Consider the following 12,993-nt stretch of genomic DNA (forward strand, 5'->3'; position numbering starts at 1 on the left):
TAATCAGTGTCTTTGAGTAGTAGGAAATTTGTGCTTCAAAATAGAAAAAAAGTTTTTACTTGAAGATGGAAAATTTTAAAGTTTTTGATGATGAATTCCCTCTGGAGGACAGAAATAGTGCACCATAAATAGGGCTTCTGGTTTCCTCTGCCTCTCCCTTATCCCCCAGCTCATTCTCTCCAATACATTCTCTCACTTATTTCCCAACTCATCTCCCACCACACCTTTGCTCCCCCTTTCCACACATTCCCTACCCACTTCCTCTCCAACAGGTTCCTTCCCAGCTCATTTCTCCCACAAAATGCACCCCCCCCCCCCCTCCGTGCACATCTTCTCTTCACCTCCTCTTCCAACCCAATTCTCTCTCGCCTGACTTGCCTCTTGTCACTGTCATCTTCCACCAGCCCTTCACCTGTCCATAAGACCATAAGAAATGCCATAGTGGGTCAGATCAAAGTCCATCAAGCCCAACATCCTGTCTTCAATCGTGAGCAATCCTTCTCACTTATAATCGGGGATAAGAAGTGGCTTTCCCCAAGTCTACATGACTGATAATGATTTATGGACTTTTCCTCCAGGGATTTATCTGAACCCTTTTTAAACTCAGCTACATTAAATACTTTCACAATATCCTCTGGTAACAAATTCCATAGTTTGTGTGCGGGAAAAAAAATGCTACTCTGATTTGTTTTAAATGTGCTACCTAATAGTTTCATGGCATGATACCTAGTCCCAGTACTATTTGAAAGGATAAATATCACCATTCAGTGTTTATCCATTCCTCACCATTCATGATTTGTACACTTATCATACCTCATCTCAGCTATCTTTTTACCAGTCCTAAGTACCTTATCCTGTCCAGCCTCACTTCATAGGGGAGTCATTCCATCCCTTTTATCATTTTGGTCGCCCTTTTCTGTTCATTTTCTAACACCACTATATCTTTTTTGAGTTGGAGCAATCAGAACTGCACACAATACTCAAGCTTCAGTTGCAGCATGGATCAATAAAAAGGCATTATGATGTCCTCTGTTTTATTCTCCATTTTTTCCTAATACCTAATATTCTGTTTGCTTTTTAGACCTCCACTACCACACACTGGGCAGAGGATTTCAAAATATTGTCCACAATGATTCCAAGTGATGCCTAATATGAACCCAGCATCATGTACATATAGTTGGGATTATTCTTTCCTATAAGCATCACTTTGCACTTGTCCATATTACATTTCATCTGCCATTTAGAAGCCTCATATCCCAGTCTCCAAGATCCTTTTGCAATTTCTCATAATTGGCTAGCGATCTGACAGCTCTGAAGAATTTTATGTTATCTGCAAATCCAATCACCTCTCTCATTACTCCCTTTTCCAGATCATTTACAAATGAAGCCCCCAAAGGCAGAAAAGGAAAGGGAGAGCTTTTGAACTGTCACCAAACAAAAGTGAATAACCTCTCTCCCTCACTTTTCCTCCAATGGCAGTCACACATAAAAAAAACAACCCCACTTCTTCTCTGTATTGTAATTATTACAATACAAGGAGTTTCTCCAGATATAGGGATGAGAAGTAAGTGCTATAAGATTTGGTTGTAGAAAACACTCAATGACACAATTCTGAAATACAATAGATGTTAATTGACAGTAATAAATACCTTAACTCAAATTCAAAATAATTTATTTTTAAAAGAACACAAATTGAAGAAACTTCTTTTGGTAACAAGTAAAATTTCTTTAAATACTTTCCAGGAATATCTTTAACAACTGCTAGTGTAGCAATAGAAAATAAGATCCATGAACTAAATCAAACCAATTCCACATCGGCATTTGATTCCTGGGATAAGATAGTCAATGACTTAGCTGGAAATCTTTGTCCTGTCCAGATGAAAATTATTAAAAAAGGAATAGCTCCAAACATAAGAAGCCCTGGTACAATGATGAATTAAGAATCACTAAACAGAACCTTTGTAAATTAGATAAACAATGGTGGAAATGCACATCTACTGAATTCCTAGGAAAATATAAATCTTTCCTTACAAAATACCATACACTAGCCAATAAAGCAAAAAAAAAAAAAAAAGATTAGAATGCTAAACAGATTCACAGGGTTATATTTAATTCTAAAATGCTCTTTGAGATTGTTAAACATTTAATTAAAGACGGGATATCTTATATATCGAAAAATTACAACTTCACAAAGGCCTTTTGCAATGAATATGCCACCGCACTCATAGACAAAATCAGTAAGTTGAAAAAACAATTCACTATCTGTTCTCCAACAAAAGCACCTGAAGACTCAAATGACATGTGACCCAATACCAGCCAGTTCCTTGAAACTAGTACACAAAGTTATCACTATAACAATCACAACCTTAATTAATCATTTATTATCACAAGGAATTATACCACATGGATTAAAACAAGCGGTGATAAATCCAATCCTAAAAAATAAGACTGGCAGAATTGACGATTGGGACAACTTATCGTTCAATATCCAACTTGCTGTTCATAGAAAAACTTCTTGAGAAAGCAGTGTAATCCCAACTTGTAAATCACCTGAAAGATCAAAATATTCTCTTCCCAAATCAATTTGGATTTAGGAAACATCACTCAACTGAGACATTACTCCTCTCATTAACGGACTCTGTTTTACGAGGGTTTGATACAGATGAATCTTATTGTCTTGTGCTAATTGATTTACCAGCCGCTTTTGACACTGTGGACCATAACCTGTTATGCCATCAGATGAGAAACATTGGGATCGATGGCATGGTTCTCAAATGAAGCCCCCAAAGGCATTTCTATCTTCATTTCTATCTAACAGAACATTCCATGACATACTGGGCAACCATATATCTGACACTTTCCAGTGTGATACAGGGGTCCCTCAAGGCTCAGCCCTCTGCAACACTATTCAATATTTACATGCTCCCACTGTGTAAATTACTGACAAATCTAGGAATAACTTTCTTCTTATATGCTGACAACATATAGTTTTACATCCTACTCTCCAGATCATTTGAAAATACAGCTTTGATACTCTCTGCCTATATGAAAGCAATACAAGAACTGTCGCAACTTAAATTGATATTAAACCCTAAAAAGACTAAAATCATTTGCTGAGTAGAAACTCATCGATAGTTAAACTACCTGCCCTAGAATAAGGTAATTTTCAAATTAATCCCTCATATCAAGTATGGGATTTAGATGTACAGCTAGATGAGAACCTCACAATGAAAATGCACATTAGTAAATTAATTAGGACAGGTTATGCCAAGTTGTGTATACTACAATCGATTGAAACCATTATTAACTTTTGAGGACTTCTGTACTGTATTGCAAACTCTAATCTTCTCAAATCTTGACTATTCTAACTCCTTACTACTAAGTCTTCCAGCATGTCACTTAAAACCACTAACACTATTACAAAATGTCGCAGCAAGACCATTAATAGGATCTAGGAAATATCACATTATACCCTCACTGATGTCACTGCATTGGCTACCAATACAATACAGAATCTATTAGAGATGTGCTTGGTTTTTATCTGCTGGGTCTTTTTTTTTTCGGCAATTTTCGCCAAAAAAAAAATGGAAAAAACCCTCCCACCCCAACCCTTCAAATTTACTTAAATACACCCCCCCCCACCACCACCACCATCTCGATCCCCTTCCCCCCAAGACTTATTAAAAGCCCTGGTGGTCCAGCGAGGTCCTGGGAGCGATCTCTCCCTCTCGGGCCATTGGCTGCCAGTAAACAAAATGGCGCCGGTGGCCCTTTGCCCTTACCATGTGACAGGGGTTACCAGTGTCATTGGTCAGCTCCTGTCACATGGAAGGAGCAATGGATGGCCCATGCCATCTTGTGCTCCTACCATGTGACAGGGGATGACCAATGGCACCGGTAGCCACTGTGACATAGTAAGGGAAAAGGCTATTGGTGCCATTTTGAATACTGGCAGCCACCGGACCGAGTGCAGGAAATCACTCTCGGACCCCCGCTGGACCACCAGGGACATTTGGCAAGTCTTGGGGGGTCAGGAGGGATGGCGGGTTGTAGTTAATTAAATTTAAAGGGTTGGGATGGGGCATGGAGACAAAAAAACCATTTTATGCCCTCCCCTAATTTGCTCCATAAGACACACAGATGCCCGGGAACACAGCCGGTTTAGCACACCTTTTTTTTTTTTTTACATTTTCCCGCTCTGAATCCTAGGTGCGTCTTATGCTCAGGTGCGTCTTATGGAGCAAAAAATACAACATCAGAATATACAGAACCACAAAGACCAGAAGGACAAAAGATAATTAAATCAAACAAGAGAATGCAAGACTCTCAAAACAACCCCTTACTAAGATGTGAAAACTATCATTTCGTGCTAATTATCCGTACTCTTTGCACTAGATCAATTTTAATATGTACTAGAAAATTTCCCTTGTTAGATATTAATGCCTACCCATGAATACCACCTCTGTAAACAGTCTTTGTTTGATTGATGAGTTATAACTATGAATGTCATTTTGTAAACCATTGTGATCTATACATGGAACAACGGTATATAAAATGTCTAAATAAATATATAAATATATAAATATTCAACAGGTAAGCATGTTTCCTTTAACCATTGGCTTTTCACTATTAACCACTTTCAGGTTTTTAAAGCAACTCCAAATATTAACTTTCTTCTTTTTTTTTTTTATCTTCCAGGTAGAAGGATTCACCAACAGAAAAAAAAAAAAAAAGAGAGATAAGTTTCAGTTCAAATAATTAACACAAACTGGTAGTACAAATTTCTTGACCTAAAAATATGATTCTTTTCTCAAAATACTCTCATGGTTTGTCTCTTGCAGGTTTCAGTCATTATTCAGAAAATCACCTGGTAAGTATCTGCAATACTCAAGAAATGAGCACACTAAATTTCTGTCAGGCTTTCCTTATGCCACTCTCTGTGTGCCCCTGAGTATTTCTGTGTGTATTTTCTCTCTGTGCTTTTCTGTGTTTCTGGCCAGAAATGTACTATCTTTCAGGCCGATGTTAACCGGCGTTTGGACGCGGCATTTGGACGCGTGCTTTCGATGTCCTAGCTTTACCCCTTATTTAGTAAGGGGTAATAGCGCATCGAAAATGCACATCCACCCCCCCCCCACCCCCCCGAGACTAATAGCGCCCGCAACATGCAAATGCATGTTGATGGCCCTATTAGTCATTCCTGTGCGATACAGTAAGTAAAATGTGCAGCCAAGCCGCACATTTTACTTTAAGAAATTAGCGCCTACCCAAAGGTAGGCGTTAATTTCTGCTGGCGCCGGGGAAGTGCACAGAAAAGCAGTAAAAATTGCTTTTCCGTGCATCCTCTGACTTAATATCATGGTGATATTAAGTCGAAGGTCCCAAAAGTTAAAAAAGGTTAAAAATTAAAAAAAAAAATTAAAATGGGCCCGCGGCTTGTGGGATGAAAACCGAATGCTCAATTTTGCCGGCGTCCGGTTTCCGAACCCGTGGCTGTCAGCGGGTTTGAGAACCAACGCCGGCAAAATTGAGCGTCGGCTGTCAAACTCGCTGACAGCCGCCGCTCCTGTCAAAAAAGAGGCGCTAGGAAAGCGCTAGTGTCCCTAGCGCCTCTTTTTACCATGGGCCTTAATTTAAATAAATTAACTTACTGGACCGCACGCACAGGAGAGTGGCCTGTGCGCACGGCGGGAGAGCGGGCGCTCGCCTGCTCTCCCGCAATTTTTACTGTATCGGCCGATTTGTAACAGGAGTGCAAGAAATAGCTCAATCCGCAATCCTTGCTGGTGATGCTAGAGTGCCCTGGCATGCTTTCTTCTTGAACTCTGTGGTCCTCTGATCCACGTCCAGCCGCAACACATCCAAGCCTGACTTTTATGAAATCAATAAGAGAGACTATCTCCACTGTACGCGAGTTATCTTCCGGCAGAATCTATGTATGCGTTTGCCTCATTAGCTGGAAACACTGAACTGGATTGTCAACTGGTTAATAAAAAGGAAAACCACAGAAAGTTGTCTCATCTAATTTTTGTCAGTTACTCAAATGTACTTTTCTTTCTCTGATTATAGCCTTTACAGCTGCTTCTTTTAGTTTTTTTTTCTAATTTCCTTATTTTATCATAATCCCCTTTTTTAAAGTTACAAGCTACTGATGAATTTTTTCTTAATGTTCTCGCTTCAGTGATTAAATTTAAATTGGATTATGTTATGATCATTATTGCCAAGTGGCCCCATCATAGTTACCTCTTGCACCCAGAACCAGATTTATATTTCTGACGCCCATAGGCAGCATAGGGAGGAGGTGTGGTGAGGGGCACCCTTTCCTCTTCCCCTCCCCTGTGATATGAGGTAGGGAGGTCCACTCCCAGCCCACTCCCTCCCAACCACTTACCTAAAGCGACAGTGTCCTGATAATGGGGTGGTTGCGGCAGCAGCAACTTGAAAAAATAAATTCAGCATGAGGCCTAGGGCCACCTGTCACACACTCAAGGTCCTGCAGCAGCCCCCCACCCCTTCCTCTCATACAGGCATCCTGTTGCTATGGAAATCCATGTGAGAGGCAGGGCCTTCAGCAGGTGGCTGCAGGCCAAATGCTGAATTTCTTTTTTCATTTTGCAGCCACTGATGTTACGGGATCAGGACACTGCTTCCATAGGTAAGCAGCTGGGAAGCAGGATCGAATACAGGCATTGCAGCAGTGCAAGGGTCCAGCACCTATCACAGTCTGACACTGGAGGCAATTACCTATGTTGCCCATGCACCACAGTGAGGATTAGGATCTACTAGAGTAGTCTCCCTCTCATCGGTTCCAGGACTGATTGCTCCATACAGTAGTCACTTATGGTATCTAGAAACTGAGCTTCCCTAGCATATCCCAATGATACATTTACCCAGTCAATACTGGGAGGTTTCAATTATGCCATTATTATTTTGCAGCCTAATTTGTTAGTTTTCCTTAATTTCCGTTAGCATTTCACTGTCTTTAAACCCATCAATACTGACCAGTGACCACTCTGTTTCCGAACTGAAAGAAAAGGTTTTCCCACAAACAGCGAGAAGAAATGGGAGCAAAGGGTACTTCTAACCCTTTTAATAGAGATAAGTAAAAATGCACTTTTACAAGTATAATGTATTAGTTTGCATAAAATTCACTTTACACAAGCTTCACAACTTAATATAACTACAAATAAGACAGTAATTGGATAACTTTAAGAAGATTAATATGAAATGTTATTTTTTTCAGGAACTTTTCTCATTTCCATCTGAAAAATATCCAGGTAAGGAACATTATAAACATCAATTCTGAAAAGAAAATTTTGCCCTGTAAAAAGGTACTTTTAAGTCAGAAAAATGATTGAATTGTTTGAGATGTGGAATTACTAGTTATACTATGCACCCCTTCACAGATACATTTAACAAAAATGACAGTTTAAATAATTAGTTATTCTGAATTAGAACTAGATTAATTCTGATCAGAATTAATTATCTTTTAGTGAGCTCACATGACACAATGAAGAAATTGAAGATTGCCTTTGTGTCCACAGATCAGGTGTGATGAAACTTCCTGTAGACTCTCCACACTAGGAAGAACTGGTCCCTTGAAGCAGCCTCTCTCAGCCCTGTAGATGTCACAAAAGTTTTTACCAAATATTCTTAACCTTTTTAATAAATTAACACACTGACTGTTCCTGTCTGATTGTGATGCTTCTTTCTAAAAAGGATCCTCAGAGGAAGGATAGCTTCAGTATGCATTGGGGATTCTGGGATTAATTACTAGGGGCTGTGCCCCTCACTCGCCAACCCTGCTGGTGTGGGGGTGCGAGTAGCATTGGGTGGGAGGAATAGGTAGGTGGGGGCACTGTTTCCCCCTTGCACTCTCCACCTTGTCCTGCTCCCTCTCTCCTCCCCCAATCTGTATTCAGGTGGTGGTGGTTTAGGTGAGGTGAATGTGGAGGTGACAGGAGAGGGTGGGAATGATGTACGTGAGGTGTGTATGTGCACACACCACCTTGCACTCTCTCCATGTTCCCCCTTCCTCCCCCATATGCGTATGGGGGGTGTTGATGTAGGTGCTGGGAGGAATGTAGGATATACGTGGGGTGGTGATACTGATATAAGGGAACTTGTGGGGGGTAGAGGGTTTTTGTGTGTATAGATGGATGTAGGAAAGTGGTGTGGGGATGGGTCTGCAACTGGTAGTGGATATGCTGGCTCTGGGAGGCAGGTGTGTGTGTGTGTGTGTGTGTGTACATGCTTGTTCCCCATCCCCACTCTCACACCTTTCACTTCCTTCCCCTCTTCCTTCACTGTGTATGTATGTGTGTGTGTGTGGGAGGGGGGTTGATGGAAGTGGTGGAGGTAGGGGATGTAAGGGTGGTGGGTATGTGTATGGAGCAAGTGCATGTGGGGGGGGGATGAATTTGTGTGGGGGCATAGTGAGGGTGTGGGTGATTGGGAAGATGGAGGGGAATAAAAAGAAAAAAAAAAGACTGTGGGTGCGCATGTGCACACAGTTTCGCCATTACTCTCCACTTCTTCCCCTCCATGTTCCCTCTCCTCTCCCAAATCAATTCCCCCCCCCCCCTTCTCACTCCTATAACTTCCCCCTCTCCTATCTTCTCCTCAACTATTTCCCATTAACTCCACCAACTCATGCTCACTCTTCTCCTACTCTCCCCTTCTTGCCCCTCTTACTACCTCCCGCCTACTCTTCCTGCCACTAGTGGGGGCCTGAGAAACACCAACAGCCTTTCTATGCCTGTTGCTCCTCTTTTCTCTTCCTCTGGTCTGGGGTTTGGGAAACCCCAGGAAGCCTTTCTGTTGCTGCCCGCCACCGCTACAGTTTTGATGGTGCTGACCCTGGGCCCCGCATTGTCCGAGGTCTTCTGCATTAACCTCAGCAGTGTGCCAGCCTGTCCTTCTGCTGAAGATGAGCATTCCTCTGTATGTGAAGGCACAGATGCCCTGCGATGCTCACCTTGATTTGAGGTTGTGGGAGTGGAATCTGGTGACATAGATGATTTGTGGATGGGGTTTGTGTGTGTGGGGGGGGGGGGGGGGAGGCATGTATTTGGGGAGGGTTATGAGGGGGCCACTGGGGTGTATGTGTAGATGGATGTTGGTGGCGTGTGGTTGTTTTCATAGTATAAGTGAGGTTGTGGGTGTAGGTGTGGGGTGTATGGGTGGGGGTTTCAGTAATGCGAGGCTTGAGTGGGTGATGTGGGTTAGTGCGCAAGGGCGAGAAGGTATGTGGGGTTTGTGATTGTGGGTGGTAGGGTAAGGGTGGAGGTGAAAGGTGCATGTGTGGGTGGCTTGTGGAGATGCTGGGAGAGGGTGAGTTGGTGTGTGAGGGATGAGTGTTTCACGGTTTGTAGTGGTGTGAATTGCTGTGATGATTATGTGTGGGAAGATAGTGAAGAATATATTTTTGTGGTGTTGTGAGGGGTGAATGGCTAGGGAGGACTGAGCATTGCAGCTGGGCTTTCAGGCATGTGCAGGTGGAGGTGTGGGAGTTATGTATAGGTGATATCTGGTGTGATTGTTCTTAGGAGTTAAGAATTGGTGTGAAGTGGTGAATGGGTGTGTGGGGGGCCAAGTGTTATCTCAGGATTTCCGGCAGTGTGCGTGGTGAAGGTGACTGTGATTAGGGGGGAATGTGTTTGAGAGTATGTTTTTGTATTGTTAGGGGGGGGGGCTTAGTCTTGGGGGTGAGGAAATAGTTCTGCAGAGGAGGAGAATGTTGCAACTGGGTTTGGTGTGCATGGTTGTGTGGAGGGATGAGGTGCATTTTGGGTGCTGGTGGTGCTATGAGGGGGTGAGTGGCTAGGTGTGCAGGGGGTTGAGTGTCACAACTGAGTTTGTAGAGATGTTCAGGTAGAAGTGTGGAGTGATTTGTGACGAGAGTAGTGGTGTAAAGTGGTGAGTGAGTGTGTGGTGTAGGTGACTGTGAATAGGAGTAAGGGTGGGGCTGTGTGCAATGGAGCATTTTTGTGGTGTGAGGGGGTGAGTTGCTGGAATGGGAAAGTAGGTTTGCGGGGGAGGGGCAGATTGTTGCAACAGACTTTGTGGTGGTCTGGGTGGTTGTGTTGGGGTGGAGATACAGTTTGAGTTGTGGTGATGTTTGGGGGTGGTGCCAGTGGTGTGCAGTGAGGTGAGTGGCTTTCTGGTGATGTGAATGGCTGTGGGGAGAGGAGACTGCATGTGGGTGGGGATTTGGGGAGAAGTGTCTTAGGATATGTTTTTATGGCAAGCTGATCATGTTAGTGATGTGACAGTGTGAGTGGGTGTTCAAAGGGGTGAATGGTGTTGGGTGGGGACAGAAGCATGTTTGTAGCTTGCATGCATTGGGGGAGGGGGTGGGAGGACAGTAAAGGAGTGTGGACACTTTTCTCATTGCACACACCACTTTCTCACCCATACTCTACTTCCTGACTCTTCCTACATCCATCTCTCTGTGCTTGTCTGCTGTCCACCCTCCACTCTCTTATAAGCTGCTGCTTCGAGATTCAAGTTTCACATGGTTTGCTTGCAAGACTCCTTATCTGTCTGCTGCTCAGCCCCCTTTGGTCACCGGCTCGGAGAATGCTGTAAAACCCTGGTAGGAGTTTGAATGTTTGCTTTGCCTGCTTCTCTTCTGCCATTTCTGCCGGCCCATCTCCGATGTTTATGTGTGTAACTCGGGTTGAAAAAGAAGGGAGAGGTAAATTTTTTTTATATGTGTTTACCTGTTCCCTGGGGAGCCTCTGGTTAGGGTGTCCCAGAGCTAAAGTGAGACTGGCAGGAGCAGTAGCTGGCAAGAGCTGGCACAGAAGTAGTGCCTGGGAGAGATGCAATGTGCAGGGGTCAGCAAGAGGCAGAGAGCAACTGGTCCAAGCAGCCGCGAGGGTTCCCTGTCCCGTGGCTATCAAAAGGGAGCCGGAAATCAGCAGGCATGGGCCTCCGGCGGTGAAAGGCACCTCGGGGGAGGAGGATTCACACACACACTCCTGCTATTGCGAGAAAGGCTGGGCTTCCTGAGAGCACTTTCCAGTTCTCCCAGGACAAGCAGGATGTTAGTCCTCCCATATGGGTGACATCATCGGATGGAGCCCTATTACGGAACACTTCTTTCAAAGTTTCTAGAACTTTGACTGGCACACTGAGCATGCTCAGCATGCACTAACCCTGCATCCAGCAGGGGTCCCGCTTCAGACTCTTTTTTTCCGCACAGCATTTGCAGTTCATAGGAGCTCTGTGAAAATTTCTCAAAATGTTTTCCTCACGGAACTTTTTCTCAAAATTGTTCCCAGTGCCAGGGTCCCCCATCAACCATCGACCTCCGCTAACGCCGGTAAGTTTACCATGCTTCTTGCGGTCGGTTCCCAGCAGTGCTTCCATCGGTGCCCGACACCCACTGACCGCGCGCCACCCCTTTTTTCAAAATGGCGACCAGTTTTCGGAAGTGCCCAGAGTGTCCAAGGACTATGTCCATTACGGACCCTCATGATGTCTGTGTCTTATGCTTGGGGCCTTCCCACGATGTCCAATGATGCACTAGTTGTGCCCAAATGACCCCTAAAGGCCACCATGCCCGCCTAGAAAAGATGGAGCACTATTCATCTCTAAGCGCTCGTCTCCATCGACGGTGGAAGGGTGGTCATGAGCGCTTCCATCCGGGAAAGCAGCGGTGCCAGCGCTGCTGGAATCGGGTCGGTGACTGGTTCCACTCTCGGCGCTGGAGTCGGTGCCGGAGGGACCTGGAACTGTTGCATCGCCTTGTCAATGGCCTCCTGGACCAGCCGGTCCAGTTCTTCCCGGAGACCTGGGGTAACAAGACCCGGCTCCGTAACGGAAGAGGGAGGCTGAGGCAGAGCCGGAGGGACCACCTTTACAGGCGGAATCGCAACTCCCAAACCCTGATCGGGTGAGGGTTACCTCAATGTCTCAGTCGCAGGAGTGGACGGTGCCGCTCCTGGCTGGGGCTTCTTTGATGGAGGCTTGGACAGTATCGAGGTCGATGACTTTGGTTCCTCAAGGGTCCGAGACTTGCGATGCCAATGGCGATGTTTCTCCCTCCTATCCCCCTCGATCTTTGGGGGAAGGGACGGCAGCCAATGGCCGTGGAGACGTTGATGGCGGACGGTCACCGGAGGATTGTCGATGGTGGTGCGACTTCGACGGTGCCGGTTCCGAAGACGTCGATGCGATGGACGGTGTCGGGGTGTGAGCACGGAAAAGGAGTCCCATCTTCTCCATTCTGGCTTTGCGACCTTTAGGTGTCATCAAGGCACATTTGGTGCAAGTCAGGACGTCATGCTCACTACCTAAACACAATACACAGACTCTATGAGGGTCTGTGATAGACATGGTGCACGTACAATCAGGGCACCGACGGAAATCCGACGCCATGGCCATGGGAAAAAATTGAGCCACGGTACGGTCGACGGCCAGTAGGCCGCGAGGGCCAAACTCAACGGTAATCAACGAAAAATGGCAAAAAAACTTACCGAAGTACCGTGGGCTGAGAAAAGAAAGAGGAGGGACCCCTGTGGGGCAAATTTAACCTTAAAGAAGTCTGTGAAGAAATTCCTGTCAGGAATGTGGTCAGAGCTCCTTAACCACGAGGCTACTGCTGCGCGGAAAAAAGAAGACTGAAGGGGGACCCCTGCTGGCTGCAGGGTTGGTGCCATGCTGGGCATGCCCAGTAGGGGCCATTCAAAGTTCTAGAAACTTTGACAGAAGTTTTTCCGTGATTGGGTCCGTCCTGTGACGTCACCCATATGTGAGGACTACCATCCTGCTTGTCCTGTGAGAAAGTGTGAGACTATAGTGTACTGCACTTAAGAGAACTCTGAAGAAATTCCTCTGTGCATTAGCTAGAAGAAGAAAACAGAATTGTTTTATTTTATTCACTTAGCTAGCCCAGTTTAACAGGGCTACAGGACAACAGAAAAGGGAACTCTAACACACCTTTGGAAGATTGCCGGTGTTAGAATAAGTAGAATACACACTATA

The 12,993-nt window shown here is 44.8% G+C and overlaps 1 protein-coding gene and 1 long non-coding RNA gene across 3 annotated transcripts in view; both read left to right on the forward strand.

Annotated features, from left to right (window-relative positions):
- SRD5A2 (steroid 5 alpha-reductase 2) overlaps window positions 1-12,993 on the forward strand; it is a 229,142-nt gene that overhangs the window by 168,747 nt on the left and 47,402 nt on the right. The window lies entirely within an intron of this gene.
- On the forward strand, window positions 5,635-7,685 carry LOC115087148. The gene is made up of 2 exons (XR_003855447.1): window positions 5,635-7,277; window positions 7,545-7,685. It is a non-coding gene; the product is annotated as an uncharacterized LOC115087148 (long non-coding RNA).

The sequence above is a fragment of the Rhinatrema bivittatum genome, chromosome 3, assembly GCF_901001135.1.
Source record: "Rhinatrema bivittatum chromosome 3, aRhiBiv1.1, whole genome shotgun sequence".
NCBI lineage: Eukaryota > Metazoa > Chordata > Amphibia > Gymnophiona > Rhinatrematidae > Rhinatrema > Rhinatrema bivittatum.